Source organism: Thalia democratica, chromosome 6 (genome assembly GCF_965202585.1).
Source record: "Thalia democratica chromosome 6, ktThaDemo2.hap1.1, whole genome shotgun sequence".
NCBI classification, from domain to species: domain Eukaryota; kingdom Metazoa; phylum Chordata; class Thaliacea; order Salpida; family Salpidae; genus Thalia; species Thalia democratica.
In genome coordinates, this window is record NC_139170.1 from 12,188,923 (window position 1) to 12,210,503 (window position 21,581).

The following is a 21,581-nucleotide window of genomic DNA, read 5'->3' on the forward strand; positions in this document are numbered from 1 at the left end:
TAAAAACATGTTATAATTAAGTTAATTTATGATTAAATTTAAGTTAATATTAAAAAACAACAAATGTAGGCATAATAAAACAATATTTTTAGAACTAATTTTTCATTTTTAAAAAGCTATAAATAAAGACTTAAGTAAAATAGAAATAATTTTAAGCTTCTATATTATAATTTAAGTTGTTGTTATAAACTTGTTAACTATTTTTATTAATGTTCCGTGTGCCTTTGTCAAGTATAATAAAAAACAATACTGATATTGATACGTAAAATAACCGTTTTATAAAAGTGTTACGGATAAAGAAATTTTGTAAAATTGTTTGAAAAATATTGTAAAAAACTTAAACAAAAGCTAGAACACAACGACACTTAATCTTTCTGAATTAAAATAAGCTACTCGTACCGAAAATGAATATTAATATAAAGCTTTATTAACTATAGAAAAAAAAAGTATAGTAATTATTAACTTGTCAAGGTTTTTGCTTTAGTGTTATTGTTTACCAATACAGTAACATTGTTTACAAGAAAATCAGAGTGCTTTGTGCAAAAATTACTACTGTTTAAATTCCAAGTTCGTTGAATTTTTACAACCTTTTCGAACAGTTTTTAATAGTTTTATTGGCGTTTTAAGATTTACTACAAAACTTCCAATGAAAAAAAGTTTATTACCATATTTTTAATGAGGTATAAAATTGTTAAGTAAATAGAAAACATATTATAATTTGTTACTTAACCATTTTGTATAAGTATTATAGTCTAGTCGAGAAAAATAATTTTATAAACTAAAAAAAAGTTTTAACTAGTTTTTTTTTATAACAGTAAGACTTTTAAAAAAAAAAAATTAGGAGGCGTAAATCGACTTCAAGTTTTTTTATTTAAAATTTGTTTTTCATATAAGTTGTAAAAAAATATATTTCTAACAAACTTGGAAAATAAACATTAGTTTTAGGTTTTATCTGTAAGTCGTTAACACAATTAGTATAAGTAGTTAAAGTTTAATAACTCTTACGAAGAAACTAAAAAAAAATTGCTTATAAATAACGTTAGTTATACTTTTAGCTCTAAAATTGTTTTAAAAATCGTCGTATCAAATTTTTTTGTCATTAACAAAGGTTTAAAAGTATTATTGAAGTTACTAAATTTAATTTTAGAGAACTATTATAACTTTTTTTATTAAGAAAAACAACAATTTTATTTTGACAAGCTAATCACGGTACCAAATTGTACTTTATTTGTTTAATTATAACGTATTGATTAAGTTGCACGTTTATATATACAATACTTTCAAATGATATCATAATTGTCCTTGAAATTAGTATTTACGATTTAAATAAGTGGGCACGCACTCCTTTGTTGCGAAACAATTAAAGTGTATTGTAATTAAATTTAACTTCACAATTAAAACAAAGAATAATAGGAAAATAGCGAAAAAAAAATACTAATTTCTATTTAAACAATAACACACATCAACCTTTTTGTATGTTTAAAGCACTTAACATATTTAAGTTTTTGGTTTAGAAAATAAAATCTTTTATTGATATTTAACAAAAATATAAACTATCGAGAGTGTTTTATACTCTTTTTGTTATCAAGTAAAGTACTTTTTGTAAAGTCTATTTCGAGAAAAGTTTTACTTTTTAGTTAAGTTTTTACTTTAAAACTTCTAACGAAACCAGTTTTCAAAATTTAGAAGTTGTAGAAAATACTGAAGACCTAATCTAATTTTTAACTGTTATTAACATATTTTCTAAAAGTTTTAACACATATTTACATTTAATTTTATTTTTCTACCACAAAGTAAATCGTTCAGGTTTTTGGTAAGTTTATACTGTTTAAAAACTTAAGGCATTGTTATCACTTGTTATTGAATGTATAATCGATTAGAAATATTAAACAACAGTTTGTTTGTCTTACAAAACATTTCTTTAGCGTATAAACAAAGACTTTCAATAGCTTTTGATTTTCAAACACAATCCAAACAAAATTAATGAAGTTTTCTGGTTAAAACCAGTTCAGTATGTAAAACAAATATACTTACTATTTCGAATAGGCATTATAAAGGTAAATTTTAATAAATCAATAGTAAAATCAATCTCGTGATTCTTAAAAAAACATATGTTTTTAATTCCATTCTTTGGCGTTTGAATGGCTGTATAAAGAATCTATATTTAAATTCAAAAGTTAACAAAATATAAACTAAAATAAAAATAATACAACATAAAAACGCCACAAACTATTTTGCAACATCTCGATTTTTGGAAAGAAAAACTAACAAAACTTTATTTAGTAAAAATTCATTTTGATATTTTTAAAATTCATTAGTTACAGTTAATTTTTTTATTAGTTTGGTAAATTACACTTCAAAACTTAATTTTCTAGTAAAGTTATGTAATTTGATGAAATATTTCGAGACCTAATTTATAAATACTAGTAAAGTCTGAAGTTAAAACTTTTTTGATAATGTTTTTTTTCAAAGAACGTTTTTCAAAAAAATAAAAAACCAAAAATTAAAAACTATTTTTAATGTTTTATTGGGTAAATTTTTAACTATAAATTTACATCTTAGTTTTTACAAGCATGATAAATTTCCCAAAAATGTGGAATTCAACTTTTCTGCTAACAAGTGATCATTTTTGAATTAACTAATCATAAGGTTCGTAGAATCATAAGAAACTGATACAAGTGGCTTTCAAAAATAAGGGCATACACCTTGCAGCTTTGAAACAGCAAGTGATAAGACTTCATTAAAAAAGTTTTGTGGGTAGCTGTATATGAAAAAATAGCTTATGTTCATAATCAAAACTACAATAAAGGTTTACTAAATCGGTAAGTAATATCTTAGTTTAGCTAACACGCTTAACTAAAAGCATACTTGTATGACTTATGCTAACTAGTTTTTACTAGTTTAAGTATTTATTTTATATGAGTCGCGGGCTGGAGATTGTCATGGACTGTGATTGCAGTTCCTTAGTACTTCGACAAAATTGATTTAACTAAATGCTTTGGAAATATGTATTATTGACAAAAATTCAATAAAAACTGGCTAGTTTTGATAAACATCTCTACAGTATATGCTTAATATTTTTAATTGTTTCAAGTAGGTAAAAAAAAAATTAAAAACCTTCAAAAAAGTAAAAGTGCTTTTATACAACATAGCTCTTAAAGTAAAAATGTATATTAAGTTTATTGTAATAAGTAACTCAAAAAAAAAAAAAAACGAACAGAAATACGTTTTTTTAAATTGAATCAAATTATTAATTTCTAAGTAAAACTTTTGATATGTAAAAATCACATACGTAAGTTCATCTGTTTAATCATATTTGACAAGCATAGTACTATGCTGAGGAAAAATTAAAAAACATTTTAAGTACACTATATCTACAAAGGTTTAGACATACAACATCGATCATCAGATCACAAGCCTTCTTTATTAACACGGCATGTATGAGTCCAGGTTTAGGCTCCGATAGACTTTCGCCCGATGTTTTTTTACGTTGTGTCTGTACACTTTTTAACAAACAACTTTAAACAAAATAGAAAAAATAAATTATTTCAGAATTAACCTAAATAATGATACAAAACCTAGAGTTTTAAAACAAATGAAAATATTTTAATGCATGTTTGTTTACCATTTGTTTTATAAGTAAGCGAAGTTCAACAGATTTAGAAGATAGCAATATTTTTCACCGTTAGTATTCGGGCTATAAGACAAAAAATGCGTTTTTTGTACGGACTCGTTACTTTTCCGTCAAACAAAGCTTATTTTAAATGTAGAATCTGAAGTATATATAGCAAAGTTTTTAGTTACAATAACTTAAATAACTTTTTTAAGCTGAACATTTTTTAGAGTGAATTTTTTTTATGAATTTTATAAAAAGTTGTATTTACTTTTTATGTGAACAGTAACTAAGTTTGAGGTTATGATAAAATATTTTTTATAAAATATTTCTCATTCTATGTATTTTTTTAGTATATTATTAAAATTAGTGAAATCTATTAACCATATACTTTTTTTATTAACCAATAACAGTTCTTTTCAGGTTTAAGTAAGGTATTAAGTTACAAAAGTTTAAGTAGGAATTTTTTATTTTTATGTTAACACAAAAGAAACCGAACTATTTAAATCTTTTGAATAAACAAGAAATATGATGCTTGTGTCTGACAGTCACATACTAATAAAATTACAAGGATTTAACTAAACCATTATCATCTAATAATAAATGGAAAAAGTTATGTTTAGGTTTTTAAAAATAAAGTTTTACTTTAGACTTGTTACAAAGTTTAGTATTTAGAAGCAGGTGTATGATACATTGTAAGGAGTGAGTACAGTTTATCAAAACGTTGGTAAAACTTAAATGATGAAAGAACCACTTTTTAAAACATTACACAACGTTTTTAGACGTTTTAGGCTAAACGTAAGCGGTGACGCGCAACAAACTTGTAAGTAAAAGACTTATAAATATTTATTTTTACTAAAGTGTATCTAAAACTATACGAAGTTAAAATAAAGAAAGTTTAGTTTGCAGTTTGATTAAGTATAACATTTCTCACGCTTTAAATTGTCGAATCTTTTAGCTTAAGCTTTAATTAATTTTGAAACTTTCAGTTTATCGTTAAATAAGAAAAAACTTTAAAAAAATTACAAATAATAAGTAGTAAAATTTTATAATTGTTTATAAAAAAAATTGCAATACATTAAAAAAAAAATTTATGTGCATCTTTAACATTATCTTCATTTTGAATAACTTCATTTCTTAAACGATAATATTTTTATATCAAATCTATGTAATAATAAGTTTGACTAAACTTTTGAAATACGTACCAACCGAAGTTTTAGTAGTTATGATTAATAACCAAACTTAAAAATACAAAAATGTTGTATTTTTAAATATAATATACTTATAAAAATTATAACTCAACTGGAATGTTTTGTCAAATAAGCAGAACAGTTTATGTTATTGAGAGAGAAGCTTAGATTTGACATAATTAGTTTCTTTAAGGAAGTTTTTTACTCTTTTCAGATAATTAGCTTTGACTTAACAGTAAAAGATCTTTTTTTGAAAAGTAATGCTTAAATTTAGCATCTAATTACGTCAGTGACGTTAAATTGTTTTTTAATTGTTTTTTTTTACCTTAATCACCAGTTTGTAGCAGCGAAAGCGAAAGCACAGCTGGTGGTACTAATAGAATAAAACTATTAAAAGAAAAACACTTTTACTAAATTAGTTGTCGAAACTTAGTCAAAACGATTTTTTTTTGAAGTGAGTAAAAAATTTCCTTACTTTAAAAAAAAAATAACAATATAAAAAACCAAAAAAAAAGCATTTATCTACACTCTATGTATTTTTTTATTAAAATACGGTGTACCAAACAATTCAGATCCTTAAAATCATTACTACAATTTTAAATCAATACACGTTTGTATCTTTTCAGATCCATATAAATGACAAAAATGAGATGCATCGATGACAAAGATACCATATTTATTGTCTTGGTAATCTTAATTTGGTTGTCTAGTGCGGGTGTCGCTTGCTATCTTTTCTACAACCTAGGTAAGTACAACGCTCATAAAAAGCTGTTAAACAAAAACTCTGAATTGCAACATCGTAAAAACGAAAGCGCACACTTTGACTACAAAAACATCACCGGTGTGAAAACGAGGTTGAAAGTTGTTCCTCAAGCATCCACTGCCGACAAAAACAACAAGATCAGCTACGTAAACGCTTGCGTCACAGTTGCAGAAGATGTTAATAAAGTACATCCTTCTGCACCAACCAAAGATGTCATATACGATTCCACGCCAGTCGAACTTGAAGGAAATGTTTACCAAGATTTGCGTAGATTGTATTAGAAGGGTTGATCATGCCAATTTTTGTAGATTGTATTAGTTTTGAAAATTATTACGGAAAAGCTGTCCGTTAAAAAAATTAATAAGTTTGAAAAAAAATGTTTATGAACATCGAGCACTTTGGTACAAAGTTCAAAAATTACAAATATATTCGTTTGAGGTATATAAAATTTGATATGTATGGAATATAAAAAAAATATACATGCATGTTGAAAGAAACTTTGAGATTAAATAGTTTTCAAATGTTTATCGAACAGCTTTCTTCAGCTGCAAATTTTTTATTAATTATTCAAAGTTTTAATTATCAAGTATACGGATATTTTGTTTAAAGTATATAATTGGTTTTTACTATATATAAATAAACATAAATACATACAACTAAGTTTTTGTGTTACTTTTTATACAATAAATTTGAAACAAGACTTTTAAAAACACTAAACTAATTTGAAGAAAGTGCTAAATATTAAGCTTAATGCTAACGTTTTTTTGTATCTGATTGTACATTAACTATTTGTAACTGTTTTTTGAAGAAGTAACTTTAAAACGTGTTCTAAGTTTTGAATAAGAAAAACTGTATAATTTGCAAATAAAAATTATGTAGTATTTACATATTTGGATCTTTAGAATTTTTTTTTATTGAAGTAGCCAGTTTTTTATTGCCAACTTATTAGAATTTATCGTATTTTTTTTTTCACTTCATATTGGCAAAAGCCTTATAAAAACAATTTATTAGTATGTGGAAATGAAGTTGTGTGGATAAATTTCAGTAGATTTGATTGTTTTTTTTATTTTATAAGTCTAAAAAATATTCAGTAAACTCTATTTCAAAAGATGGGTCGAAAAATATTTAACTTTCAACAATGATTCAAAATCAGTTGTAATTCATTAAAATATTAACTGACTGATTAAGATTTGTATCAACTTCTAGTTAATCATAGCAAAAAAATAGTGTATAGTCAACAAATATATAATTAATAAGTTGGTAAAACTTTCAAGCTAAAAAGCGTTTAATCTGTTAATAAAACTCAAAAATTTAGTAATAAATTTATAGTTTTAAATAAATTTATAACACTTAAAGACATTTAGTAAAAAACACGTTAACCTTCTGTTTTGAATACTTTGAAATGCTCTGTAGAGATTAAATATTTCCAAAAAATAATAAGTTTAAAAATAAAGAATATAACTTTTCATAACCAAAGTTTATTTTTTACAAATCTAATTATTTTCTTCATTTTTTTTGGTTCTACGTGCTATTTATCCTTTTTTTTCTAATGCTATTGTAGTTTCAGTATTATTTAAATAAAGTTAACTTTCTTAGATCTACCTAATTAACATCCTTAAATTCAAAAGAAAAACCAACAAAAAATGTATACCATCAAACACTCAAACTTGGTTTTTAAATTGCTTTAATATAAAGAAAATAGCTTTTCAAAAATTAAAAAAAAAAAAAACTTATAAACTTTAAAAGTAAAAAAATTACTGTAATGTACATAAAAAATTTAAAACTAAAACAAATGTAAAAAAAAGTAAGCTTTTACAAAACTTTAGAAACTTAAAAAAATTAAACATATTTACTAAAAAAAAACTTAATGGCTTGTATTGCGGCCGAAAACTAAATATTGTTTTTATATTCTTATAAGTACAAAATAAATAAAGAAATACGAAAAAAACAAGTGATATTTTTAACAAAGTTGCTGTTTCTGGAAATCTATATTAACCAGTAATAATTATTTTACATTTTAATATATTTAGATATAAAAAAACAACTAAGTTTGAATTGTTATATATTAAAAAGTAACTTAAAAGTATATTTTGCAAAAAAAAAGTTATCAGTTACTCTATAACTTAAACATTAAAAAAACTGTTTTGTAATTTTTCATCTTTTCATAAGAAATTAGTTAGTATTTTAAGTTTTTTGTTGACGAATAATCAAAGACATCTCTTTCATAACTTAAAAATAAACAATAGTAAATATTTGATTGAAGCTGATGGCTTTACTATCTACACAATATAACATCGATTATAACATCTGTATAATTAAACTTAACTAGGATCACTATCAACTACGTCTTAGTTAATAAAATAGTTTTCTTTTTGCTGCCTTTATAAACAAAATGTTATAATATGTGGTTTTCTAACACTTACAACTCAAAAAGTTTTCTTAAAGGTCAACTGTAGTAGAAAAGCATAATTTTAAATGCTTTTCTACTGCTTTTTCAACTTTATAATCATAAAGCTTTCTTTTTTATAAACACACCAACAATTCTACAAAGTCAAGTTTTATTAGAACATTAGCTTCACATGAAACTCTCACCCGCAAAGTTCAATTGGTCTTCATTTGAAAATTTCCCTCTTGTGAAACTTACGTTTCGCCCGGGAAAATCCCCTCACGTGAGTCACCCTCTCCTCGCGACGACGCTCATGGCGTCCGACAGCCGGTGGATCTTCCTGATTCTCAGCCAGACGTCGAACAGTTCGTCCATCCCCCCCAGCACCCTCGTCAGCACGAACCCCACCGCGTCTATCATGTTCTGTTCGGGTTATGAATTTTGTAGATGAACATTTTGAATAGTGATAAAAGTTTTGCGTGGATTTCAAGTTTACAAATAACTTTTTATGGCTTATACAGGATAAGCATTTACAAAAAGCACTTGTTGACGAACAATATTAACTAACATAAATATAAAGTAAAAGTTTGGAAACAAATATTACTTTATACATACTATTGATTCTGTTAATTTAAAGTTTGAGTAGAAATAAGTGGACTAAAAAAATACGTTCGTTTTCAAATCCTTACACAACAAAATGAAGTATTTTATTACACCCATGAAAAAAAAAAAATTATAATAAAAAAAATCTATGACAAACTTGTGTTAGTAGCACGTATGTTGGCATGCTCATAAACAACAAGCATAATTTCTCCCTTCCGAAAGGGAACGATTCAGTTGACTCCAAGAATCTGAACCTCGAAACTTTCTTTAAAAGTAGGTTCATTTTCTTGTCATCTGGTCCTAAAAAATAAGTTAATATTAAGTTATTCAAATTAGGAACTTTTCGAATTGTTTGTGTTTGTCCTTAATTTAAAAAAAAGTAACAAATGTTTGAACTATATATTAAAATTAGCATAAAGAAACGTCGTTAGTTTTATTAGATTGAGTACTTTCAATTTCAAAATTAAGTTGAAGTATTTTAATTTTTATTACTTTGTCAAAAAACACAACAACTTTATACTATAAAATTTTAATCAAATTATTTTCTAAGTTTCAAAAATAATTCTATGACGCATATTTTACAGAAAAAAAAAACTATTTCAAGTTGTAACATAAGTAAAGTAGGTTTATGGTAGAATTAAAACATAGTAAACAATTATTGCAAATACTTAATTAATAAAGAAAACTTTTTTGATTCACTTTGAAACCATTTCCATTTAGCAACAAACTTTTATTAAAATATTTACTAATTACAAATTGATAATCAGAAACAAACTAACATAAAAAAAGTCTTAGATTTTGTTAAAATAGTTTAAAAATTAATAAAAGCTTCTTAACTATATGTTGAATCAGAAAGGATATGTAGCTCAAAATTTTTTCTGAGCTATATAGCCTTTCTGATAGAATTTAAAACTGTTTAACTGTCTGAAATAGTAAATAATTGGCATTTGTTCTGAACCCGGATTTACGGCTTACTTGATTTACAATTAACTATATGTTGAGGATATTTTTTTTTTGTTTATGTCTAAACAGGCACTTCAAAATGTAATCCAATTCACTTTAAGAACAAAACAAAATATCTTTGAATCTAATATAGCATAATATTTCACATTAAGAAGTTTTAATCACAAACACACAAGTTGCTTTTCAAATTACTTTGCGTTGCGACTAAACACATTTTATGCGACTTTGAATTATTGAATAAGTTTAGCAAAGAAAAAATATAACACTTCAATATGCAATCTCTGTCTTGTAGCTTTTTACGCAAAAAAATACCTATATAAAACAACAAAAATAAAATCAAACATAACTTGTGTAATGAGTAGAAAAGTAATTGATTATCTAAATGTTTTCTAACTCAGTAGGATATAACAAACTAAAAACTTAGTAGGTTTTCATAAAGACCAAGAGCATGGCAATACATGATAGCTAAAAAGATTCTAACCTAACCAACAAAAAAAGTATTTACAAACTCGGGAAATGGAAAGCTCCTAATACAAGCTCGTGTACAACACTTCACACATAATTCAAACAAAACTTAACATTAAGTATGTTAATTAATGAGGAGCAGCAAAAACAAATATAATTTTAAAAACATCATTTAACAAACCAAACAGCTGCATCATTTCCTCCTGCAAATCGCGGTACCACTTCTTGCACAGGTTTCTCTGCATCATGATCTTCTGATGCTTCCTTCCCGCAACTCTCCTCATCTTGCCCAGTCCTCCCTCCGCGGTGAGATTTTTCAGCTCCCGGTACTTCAGCTTCATCACTTCTATCTTTTAATTTGATAAGTTGTAAAAAAGGACATTGCAGCTGTTAAAACTTGTTACGCCAAAAGTTCTTACAGTCACATTTGAACCGTGGTATAAACATGTACAATTATTAAAAGTTTGTAAACTGCATAAAGTGGTAAAAGAAAAACTGAGTTTATGCTGTTGGACATCGATTATGAGGCTTGTAAACATTGCAATGCTCTATAAACTTTTTTTTGATTGATTTTTTACAAATTTCGTTTTTATTAACTAAACTTTCTTACCGATTATTTTAAGTGAATCATTTTTTTATAAATTAAGTTGTCGAGAGAACGATTTATAAAAGGTTTTAAAGTTCATAAGTCTATAAAACATTTAAAATTAAAAAAAAATTAAATAAAAAGTTTTATAATGTTGAAAGAGCTTGATAATTTGAGGTCTGTCATGAAAGCCATTGAAAACAGTTAAGTAGTAATAAAGGTTTTAAGTAGAAATTTGTTTTAATTTATAAGTTGTTTATCAATATTTCTTTTAATTACATTGTAAATTAGTTTGTTTACATTTTTTATTAAATACAAAAGTATAACTAAACAACTTTATTACATACAAAAAAATCAATGGTGGAAGCCTTTACAACTATCACCAGTTACGCTAATATCTTTAAAACAAGAAGGAATTACTTACTACCTTTAATTTTTTCTTTAAAGGGTTTAAATACTGAAAGTTGATTGTATCAAAACAGTTTCAATGACAGTGGCTGTCTTACTCTTTGAGCAAGTAGTTAATGTTATCACAAGCTTGCTCTTTTACAAAAAAAAAACTTATGTACTTGTTTGTTTTTTCCTTCTTCCAGTTTTTTTCTCATGTCTTCCTGCATCAATTTTTTCTGAAAATCCCACCGTTGCCTCATTTCATTTAAAACCTGTTTGTGACGCCATAGTTACTTATTTTGTCAAAAAAAACATTCAAATTGATAAAAAGCTCTAAATATCTACAAAAAAGAGGGCTAATGTAATTTTGCGATTATGAGAGCAGAAGGTGAAAAGTAGCATTATTTCGAACTTGCTCTGGAGTTCCATCCTTGAACTGTTTTCCTTTCGACTTCTGGCTCATCAGCACTTTTTGCACGTAATCAACGTGGTGCCACTGCTGCTCGCTGCTGAATATCCTCTTGTGTTCTTCGTGCAATCCTTCGTGCTTTTTTTCTGTAAGATTTTTTTTTTCATTTGATTTTTCTATCTTGTAAAAATTTTGTTTAGTTCGTAAAAAAATCAGTTTTTTAAATATCAGAAACATTTGAATTTACAGATCGGTTGATTTTAGTTTTGTTTTTAATGATTCTATTCAACTACTCTGAGATAATGAAGAAATAGTTTGTTACCACTTATTTTTGAAATATTTTTTACAATCAAGAGTACTTTTGAACTTTAAAAGTAGCCTATTTTGTTCAGAATGCTACCAAATAAGTCCAAAAACTAATCAGTGAGATTTCGAATCAATATAAAACTTTTCATACTGTACCACATATTTTTCAAAACTCTCTGAAAATCAACTAAAAAAATTCTTCAAATGCTCAAAACAAAATCTTCCACGGTTGCCCGTTCAAAAATCCTTCTCACCTGCCGTCACCTTGCTCTGCCTCCTCACCTCCGTCACCTTCAACTCGCCCTCGTTCGGCTTCGCCTCCATCAGCATCTGCCAGTTCTCCAGCACCATCTTCCTCCTGCGATCGTTCTTGTGCGCCACCTCCTCATTGGTCGGCTCGTCCGAGTCGTACACGGCGATGCGGCTGATCGCCTCCGTCGCCGACGGCCGCCCCGCTTGATCGAAGTGCACTTCGCTGCAAGTTGGATTTGAAGCTTTAAATTAGATAACATTGTTTTTCAGCAAGTTAAACTATTTCAAACCGCTTAAGTCAATTTGTGTTTTCTTTTAAAGTTGCGAGGTTTAAACATGATCTGCCCTAATGACAATTTAAATCAACTGATAAATTACTACAAGGTAACTGTTATTGTAGCTTAAAAGCCTTTTATTTATGTGGACGACTAATAATGTACATGACACATAGTTTTAAACTGTACCGTTATTTTATTAATAAAGTACTAGTGTATTATGGTAACTATCGTCAAAATAACGTAAGAAAAAAAAAAAGTTGCTGCAGTCACTTGGTTGTTTAAAACTGTTGTAAATGAAAAGTTTTTACATTTTAAAAAGAAGCGTACGTAGCTAAGGCTTGTTAAAGTAAACTTTATTGATTTTTAAACTTTAAAAAACTGTCAAAGTTGACACCGTTTTAGTAAAGATGACAATTTTATACTCAGTTTAAGTGATTATATTGAATTGATAATAGTTGTTACTACTTTTAAAATGGTATAATTACTTATTTAGAGTTTTTGAAATAGACATTAGCCCGAAATACTTGACTAAAATTAATTCTGCAGTTGTTTTATTTCTATAGAAAAAAAGTTCATCATCAACAAAGTTTGTAAAATATTTTTTTACAAAGCTTTTGATCGAATTTAAAAATAAAGTAAGTTCTTATTATACTATATATCATTTTGAACAGTACTGATATTAAATTGACTTATTTGCAAACAATAGTCGAAGTTTTTACTTTTGTGAAATTGTTTCGTTGTTACCATCGTAGCTTGTAACCAAAAATGAAAATAACTTTTAAGTTTTGTATGAATTCCTAAAAATATTTTATAGCTTCTTTTAATTGCCTATTTTACCGTACTTAATTTACTTTTACAAGTGTGACAAAAGTATATAAAAATGTACAGTTTTAATAGTAACACTAATACAATATTAAGGCAAGTTTTTTACCTGTAGAACAAATTTCTGACTGTCTTCTTTTTCAAAGGTATCATCGTTCTTAGTGCTGATTTTTTCATGTTCACTATTGCACACAGTAGTATGTTTATGTGGTGCAGCTTCTTATATCTTTAAAACAAAAATTAAATACATTAAAAAATTGCTTTAAGTAGTTTAAAACTATTAGAAATTTTTACAATAACAATATTTAAGTAGAATTGAAAAATGATTTTATCAATAAGTGGTTTATAAACATAAAAAAAATATGTATTTTGTTTAGCGACAAAAAACACGCTAAAATATTTGGTCTTAGGACCTTGTGCACGAAAAAACCTATCAGTTATCGACGTTGATAACAAAAAATATATTTTAACTATTTAAAGTTTTATAAAAAGAAGTATTTAAAAGTTTAATTGTCAGTTGCAGTACATTAAAAAAACTAAAAAAATAAAAAAATATTAAAATTAAAAATACTGACCAAAATTTCTACAATCTCAATTTCATTTGTTACAAAAAATATGGTAACTATTTTACACTCGAACGATTTACACCAATTACAAACCTGTATTTTCTCGCCATCTTTTCCCTATACTCCCTCAAACTGACTTGGTTCTGCTGCCAGTTCACCTTCTGGTTGTACTCCCTTTCTCCCATGAGCTTGCAGCGACTCTTAGTGTCGAAATCGTCGCTCATCACCGACATCTCGTCCTCATCAACGTCGAATTCCTTCTGTCTCATTTGGAGCTTGCGAACCTTTAGAGAGGTACTTTGGGTAGAGAAATGTTTTTGAAAATAGTACAAAACGTCTACGTCAAACAACACTTTTTAAACACTTGATTAGATCAAGGTTAGTTCGCAGTTTTATTTTTGTACAAATACAAGTTACTAAAACAATGATTTGAAATTGAAATTTTAAAAGATTGTGACCTCATGAAACTTTTTCCCTTAAAATAAAACTATAGTTTGAAATGATATTTTAAGTTGGTTACTTAGATTTACACAATGAGTATGTATAGCAAAGTTTTTGTCTTTTAAGGTTTTTTTATCAAAATTATTTTTTTAACCACTCTTCTATGAATGTGTCAAATGAGCCTACAAGATTCTTTATATTTACTAAAAATAAAACCTAAAATATAATTTAGAACAAACGGTCTGTAAAGTGTTATCAAAAATTAAAATAAACTCTGAGGAACAGATGTAGTAAAGACTTCAAGTCTGCAAGGGATTGTTTTACGTGCTGCAGCTAGTCAAAAATGTTATTAATAATAAAAATTTAGTAAGCATAAGTAAAATTAGTATTAGAAAACCAAAACAGTATTTATGTTGCATAAATTTTAAAAACTTCGTTAGCTTTTTTATATTTGGTGAACAAGTAGATGCAAGTAATATTATTAAAACAATAGATACTACATACTAACCTTTTTCAAAGTCAGTTTGCTGATACTTCTCATTGGTTTAGCGCTTACCACGTGGTCATCAAGCTCAATCATGCGAAACTTTACCTTCTCTCGCTCTTTTATTTTCTCTCTATTTTTTACAAAGCTCATCAACGGGATTTTTCCTTTTAAACCTTGAAAAATATTGAAGTTCAAAAGTTTCTATCAAATAAATTTTAGTCAAGATAGTTATAGGGTCAAGATAAGGGCTTCCCAAAGTGGCCTGTCAGAGGGCAAATACAAGTAAGGAGGCAGAAATTTATATTTGAAATTTACTTATAAAGGAGCGATATCTAGTAAAAAAATTCAATTTTAAAAATTTTACCGTTTGTGGAAACCAGTATGGAAAGCCCTGATTAAAAAAGTTGTTAAAAAATATTTTAATTAAGACTAATAGTTTAACACCTATTCAAGAAACATATTTACATAACAATATCTACACTTTTTATTTAAAGTTTATTGACATTTAATATTGTTACGAAATGAGCGTAATTAAGTCGACGTTTGAGAACCGCTAGACTTAGAGAAGCTTAATTTATAAGAGTTCTGCTTTGAAAATAAGTTTATACACATCAAAACGGGTATTTGTTGGCTTCTGTGAAGCACCGCTAATACCTGGCTAAAACTTTCTAGCAAAACATGAATTCATTTTTTAAGCAGAAAATTTATCAATGAAACTTTCTTAATCTAGCTGTTTTGATATTTATACCTTATTAATTTATCACAGCTAGAATCATGACTATCTAATTGTGCAAACCCTTAGCGTTTACAACCGTAAGGTTTACCCAAGTTAAAGTTATGACATATATGCTGTAAAGTATAAGATTTGTATTGAGACACTTTTTGCTTAATTATTCAATTCACCGAAAGTAATGTTTATGTACAAACTTTTAACAACTAAGTAACGTTTTTTTATAAAAATTTTTCAAACTACGTCCATGTTTTCAAACTTTAACTTTTTGTCTAGTCATACTTTTAGGTGGTTTTATTCCAACTATTTAAATATTTGTATTAAAATAGTCAATTTTCCTGGTAACCTGTTTGAATCAATCGAAGCTCGTCAATTTGTTTTTTGATCAAGCCGAAAGTTAAATCCTTCTGACACCGGTGAATGTCTCTCACTGCTAACTTTGGTAACCGGTCGTTTCTAGGTTTCTTCAATCTAACTCTCGGCTGCACCTGTTGGTTGAAGAAGAAAAGTAACTTGTGTTTATTTTTATAACACGGGATTTAACCTTTTTTTTACTGTCTTTTCAAAGTAACTGGAAGAATGTTTTTGGTGTCATGAGATTATAGAAACTTTTTAGTTTTTTTGCTGTTTAAAGTTTTCTATAATAAACGTTGAAAACATTATTAAATTAACAGAATGTAAAATATCGTTATGTAAAAAACTTGCCTGAATATAATTGAATCTTAAGTATAAACAATACTATTTGGCCAGAAAAAAGGTATTGTAATTTCTAATTGTCTTTTACACGTCTTTTAAAAGTTAGTTGTTTTTAATGCAAACTGTCAAAATCACCATCATATGGTCTTGCAGCTTCTTCTCCATGTTGAAATCTTCAATTTTCTTCACCCTCATCTTTTTCCTCACATCGGGGGTTACCCCCTGAAGTATGACGTCACCGTCGTACTTGCGGAACCTGCCTCCGATTTCCTTATACGGAATTTGCGGCAGTGAACTGAAACCCTCCTTCTTTTGTCGCTCCCTGCGCAAGTACTTCTTTTTGCTTGCTTTCTTAAAGTCCTGAACAATAATTGACACTTGTTGTTATTTTTTGTTAGATTTAATGGTTGTTATTGTGTTTTAATTTTCTAACTCTTAAACTAATTCTAAATAATCAGACTTGAGTTAGGAATAATACATTGAAAAAATAGTTTTTTTTAACAAAATTAGTTTATAATTTTTATGTGCAAACTATTTATAAAAAGTCAATTAAAAAAAAATAAAGAATCAACTATCTTAGAAATAAATTATCCAATACTAACTTTCAATTAGAAAATCATAATTTAATATAGTGGTCTGTAATAAGAATTGTAATGTAATTTTTATTTTTATTTAGACAATGAGATTAAGTAAAGTTAATTTTATCAAACATTTAAAATCTGAAATAAGTTGTACTTTTATAAATATATATTTTTTTCCAAATATACTCTGTCTTGAGACTTGTTTAGCAATTGTCAGAAAAAATTTCTTAAAATTTTACTATTCTTTTTTAATTGTAAAGTTGTTAAGATTTTTAGTGTTTAATCAAATATATTTTTCAAAATGAAAAATTCATCCGTTAGTTAAGACTGTAGTCGTTTTAATTTTTTTGTCTTTATTTTACTGACTTAGTTATGAACCTTGTATTTTTATTTTTTAGTTAGGTTATCATGAGTTCAACAAGTTTAGTTCTTTTTTCTTAAAAAAAAGTTTGCATATAAACCAGTATTACTACAGATAAGCTTATAACATATACAACTAGTTTCAACAAATCAAACAAACTTTTTCTTCAGTCAAATACTCCTGTTCAGTTCTGACGAGCGCTTTCAGTTTGGAACACCTCTTCGTTCTGTACAAATACTCCTGATTGTTCACTTTGTGCTTCAACGCATTGTGGAGTGCATTCAAGACGTGTTCCTTGAAAACTTCGTTTGCTTTTATTTCAGCTGCCCTGCTGGTCAATTGGCTCGATTCGTGCATGCTATATTGCTGAAAATGTCCTGAAATTTCAATTGCTGTTTTAAGTTTTTCTGATGTAGATTTTTAATGCAGTTTAGTTGCTTGTAATATTCATTGCTTAGAGACAGTGGTTACGTAGAGTCATAATTTTGTATTATAAATAGTAATTTTGAAGATACTTTTAAGAAAGTTTTTCTTAAATTAATAACTATTTTGTTAAAACCTGTAGTTTTTAGTCATTACAGAGGTTTTAGTTTTTTTTAAGTCAAGTCGCTAAAACTTTTACAGATGTCAAAATAGGCATATTGTACGTTTATTTAAAAACAATATCATTTCTAAAAGATATTAGAAAAGTCCATAGTTCTATCTTTATTAAATTGAAATCAAAAGGTACCTTACGGTTTGTATAATGTTATTTAGATAAGCATGTTACTAACTTTTAATACAAACTACTTTTTTTGCTTTCCTTAAAATTGGTTAGAATATTTAAACTAGAAAGTATAAATCGTATAGAAAATTTATCTAAAACTTACCAAATTTGTTTATAATTACAGCTAAAACTGAAGTCTTTTTTTAACAACGTAGATGTTAGTTTAAATATGTTGAATAAAACTACAATAATTATAATATAAATAAATAAAACAAATCTTTTTAAATTTGTAATGCATTTAATATAAATAAGTCTTAAAATGTATAAAGCATATTTTTAGATATTTTTTATGATCATTGCTATAATTTTATGCAATTTGCTCAATATATAGTTTAAGGAAATTATAAACCAAAAATGGTCATTCATTTTAAAGCGCTAAAATTTTAAAGTTCTGTTAAAAACACAAATGAAACCTTTAGAACTAACACAAAAATTTTTAGAGTTTAAACGTGCCTAGAGAAATATTTTCATTACATTTTAAACATAAAAAATGATTTAAAAAAAGCATTTAATACGCAAAAACACAAATCTGTACAATTCTTCTTAACTAGCCTGTGAAGGCATTACATGTAGTACATTTAAAAAAAAAAGTGATATCGTGATAATACGTTAAATCTTAAAGACAAGCAAAACCGGTTTAAACATCAAAAGTATTTTTACGCAAATTCATTATTCGATCGACGATGTTTCGCTGCATATAAAATTTCATGGAGTCTGAAGAAATCATAAGGTACATTATAAAAAGCATACAACGAAAAATTCTGTACTATATAATACAAACTACTACTTAGTGATTTCTAACAAGTTTTTATTATATATGACAACTACCAGCTTTAAACTTTTATAACTCGATCTTTCCTGTTCTGGGGCATTTCTAGTTTCATATTATTAACTTGATATGCTTATAACTTGTCTGTTTTCTAAGTAGGTAAGTTTCTTTTTTTTTGTTTTTAACTTTTTTTTGTATTTTGTAGGTCCAATGAAGTTTAACATAATTAGGTGTTAACTTATTTTTAAAGTTTGGATAATTTTAAGTATATTTCATTAAGTTTTCGTTAAATGTAAATTTAATTCAATGAGTATTGTATTGTAACTTTGGTTTGACTTTAACTTTTATAGAACTTACAAATAAAGAAGTTAGAAAATTATTTAAAAATAAAAAAAGTTTGAACTATACTCTAATAGATAGTTCAAAGTTAGAAAAAAGTAAGTTATAATTAAAATAAAATATGTCGAGTTAAAATTCGTGAAAATTCGAAATAAAAATATTTTAAACTTGAAATGAATGTGAACTTGAAATAATAAGTTATAAACTTAAAAACAAATAATAAAAGTAAAACATGTTAGATATATTATTACTAGCTTCTCGAATTTGTTTTCTTAACACAAACGCATACTTAGTGGAATTACTTTTAATTTAATTGTTCATTTGTCTTTTATTTTACGGCTTTTATAAGTTTTTTACTATTTTAGATTGAAAACTTAAATATAAACGTGTTGTACTGGCAGTTTTTCTTACTTCTTACTCGTTTATTGAATAGTTTGTTTATCTAGACTTCTGTGCTTTATGAAACTGATTAGCTATAAAAAATTACCTGCAATTATTAAAAAACAGTTCAAACTGGTACATTTCTAGTTTAAAAGCAAAGAGAAATGAAAGCAACGGACTTTTTGTGGAAATGTGAAGCTTTCCTTTACAGCTTAACGTTCGCTGTAATATATAATTTTTATTGAGCGACAAAAAAAGAACGTTCAAAATATTTAGTCTAAGGACCTGGTGCACGAAAAAACCTCTCGGTTATCTAGTCGTACACCAATTGGATACCTTTAAACGTCATGTCCAGGACAACTGAAAACTATAATTACTAATTAGAACAATAACCGCGTACAGGTTACGACAAAATTGTTTAAATGAGACATTAACAGATATATATACAAACGATTAAATCTAAAAGATAAGACAAAAGACTAAAACAAAAAGCTCAAATCTAAAATCGAAACAAAAAAATGACAAAGACTGAGATGTAGTTATATTGGTTGCTTGTTAAAAAAAATTAGTATAAAGTTTTAAATACTATAATCATAATGTGAGCTTATCGATTTTTTGAAGTCTAAAATAGCTGAACTAGGTGGGTGTCACTTTTGCACGAACATCATTTTTGCACGAAGGGTCAATTTTGCACGAGGCGAAACTTTTGCACGAGCATCAATTTAGCAGGAGGGGACACTTTTGCACGGTCGTCACTTTAGCACGAAGGGACATTTTTGCACGGCGTCACTTTTGCATGGCGATATTTTTTCACGATGACAATTTTTTACGGCAGCATTGTTGCACAACGATACTTTTGCACAACGACACATTTTTACGATGACATTTTTGCACAGCAACATATTGGCACAATCACTTTTTTGCACGGGACATTACTTTTGCATGCAGGCCGATCAAAAGTTTTTTAGCTAGTACGAAATCTGTATCATAAAAAGAAACTGAAAACTAAAATTTTATAACATACTTATATAAAAGGCAAAAAATGAAAAATTTAAAATCTTAAACAGTATAAGTAAGAAACAAACTAACGAAAAGATAAAATAAAATAATTTATAAAAGATTCATACCAGTGATAAAAAATTTAATTAATTTAGAAACAAAAATAAAAAAGATATTTTAAGTGTAAGTAAATTTTTCTAGTTTATTTTGAATTTTAACATGTTAATTAACAACTATGCCTTTTTTATATTTTATTATCCATATGATGGACCTAGGCATCAAAACCTAGACCACTTTAACTGAAAAACACATTAAAAAAAATAAAACTAACACAAAAAGTTTATTTATTAAAACAAAGATAAAAACATAATTTGTTATAAAATTTATATGTTAACATAAAAAGCAAGACTTTAACAACAGACTTATACTTATTTACGCTTTGATGTAGAACGAGTTGAATTTAAGTTGACAAAAAACAAATTAGTTTATTTATTTGAGAAAATAAAAATTAGAAGCGTGCAAAAGTGAAGCTCCGTTAAAAATTGACTGATTGTTTAAAATTTTTCGCAGTTCATTAGTATATCCGTGAAAATATAACGCCGTGCAAAAGTAACTCTTTGCAAAAATGTCGCCATGCAAATGTAACGTCGTGCAAAAGTTTTGACGTGTAAAAATGTTGCCCGTGCAAAAGTGATGCCGTGCAAAAATGACCCTGCGTGCAATAATGACGACCATGCAAAAGAGTCGCCGTGAAAAGTGACCCTCCGAGCAAAAGAGTCGCCGTGCAAAAATGTCCCTTTGTGCTAAAGTTACGACCGTGCAAAAGTGACCCTTCATGCAAAAGTGGCGCTCGTGCAAAAGTGTCCCCTCGTGCAAAAGTGTTTCAGTGCGAAAGTGACCCGTTCCCAGCTGAATTATGTCAAATTATTATGAAAGGGCATGTAAAAAAACTTTTAAGATTAAAATATTATACTATTTGTTTTTTTTTTAAATCATAACCTATAACTTCTTTATTTGTATGTTTTGTTATTTATTTATATATATACTTTCGATAAATAAAAATTATGCAAAAAAATAAACTTAAGGCATGCGTTTTTAATTTTTTAAACATGTAGCTAATTCAAGATTTATTTTAGGTTTGTTATTGACAAACATTTAATTGTTTCAAATGAATAACAAATAAAAGTTTTAAAATTATAAATAATTTGAGCAACTACTAAAATCAACAAAAAGTTATACCTATAAACGTTTACATAAAAAATAAGTCGTAAACTTAATGGACTAAAATACATAAAACAGATACCAAAAATAGAATAAGTTTTATCTTTCGATAAAAAAGTTATAAGTAAGTAAAGTAAAAAAGTTAAGACCGTTTAAAACACCTTAAGAAAATTTTTGACATGTAAGATTTTATAAACGAACCAAAATTAAAACTTTAA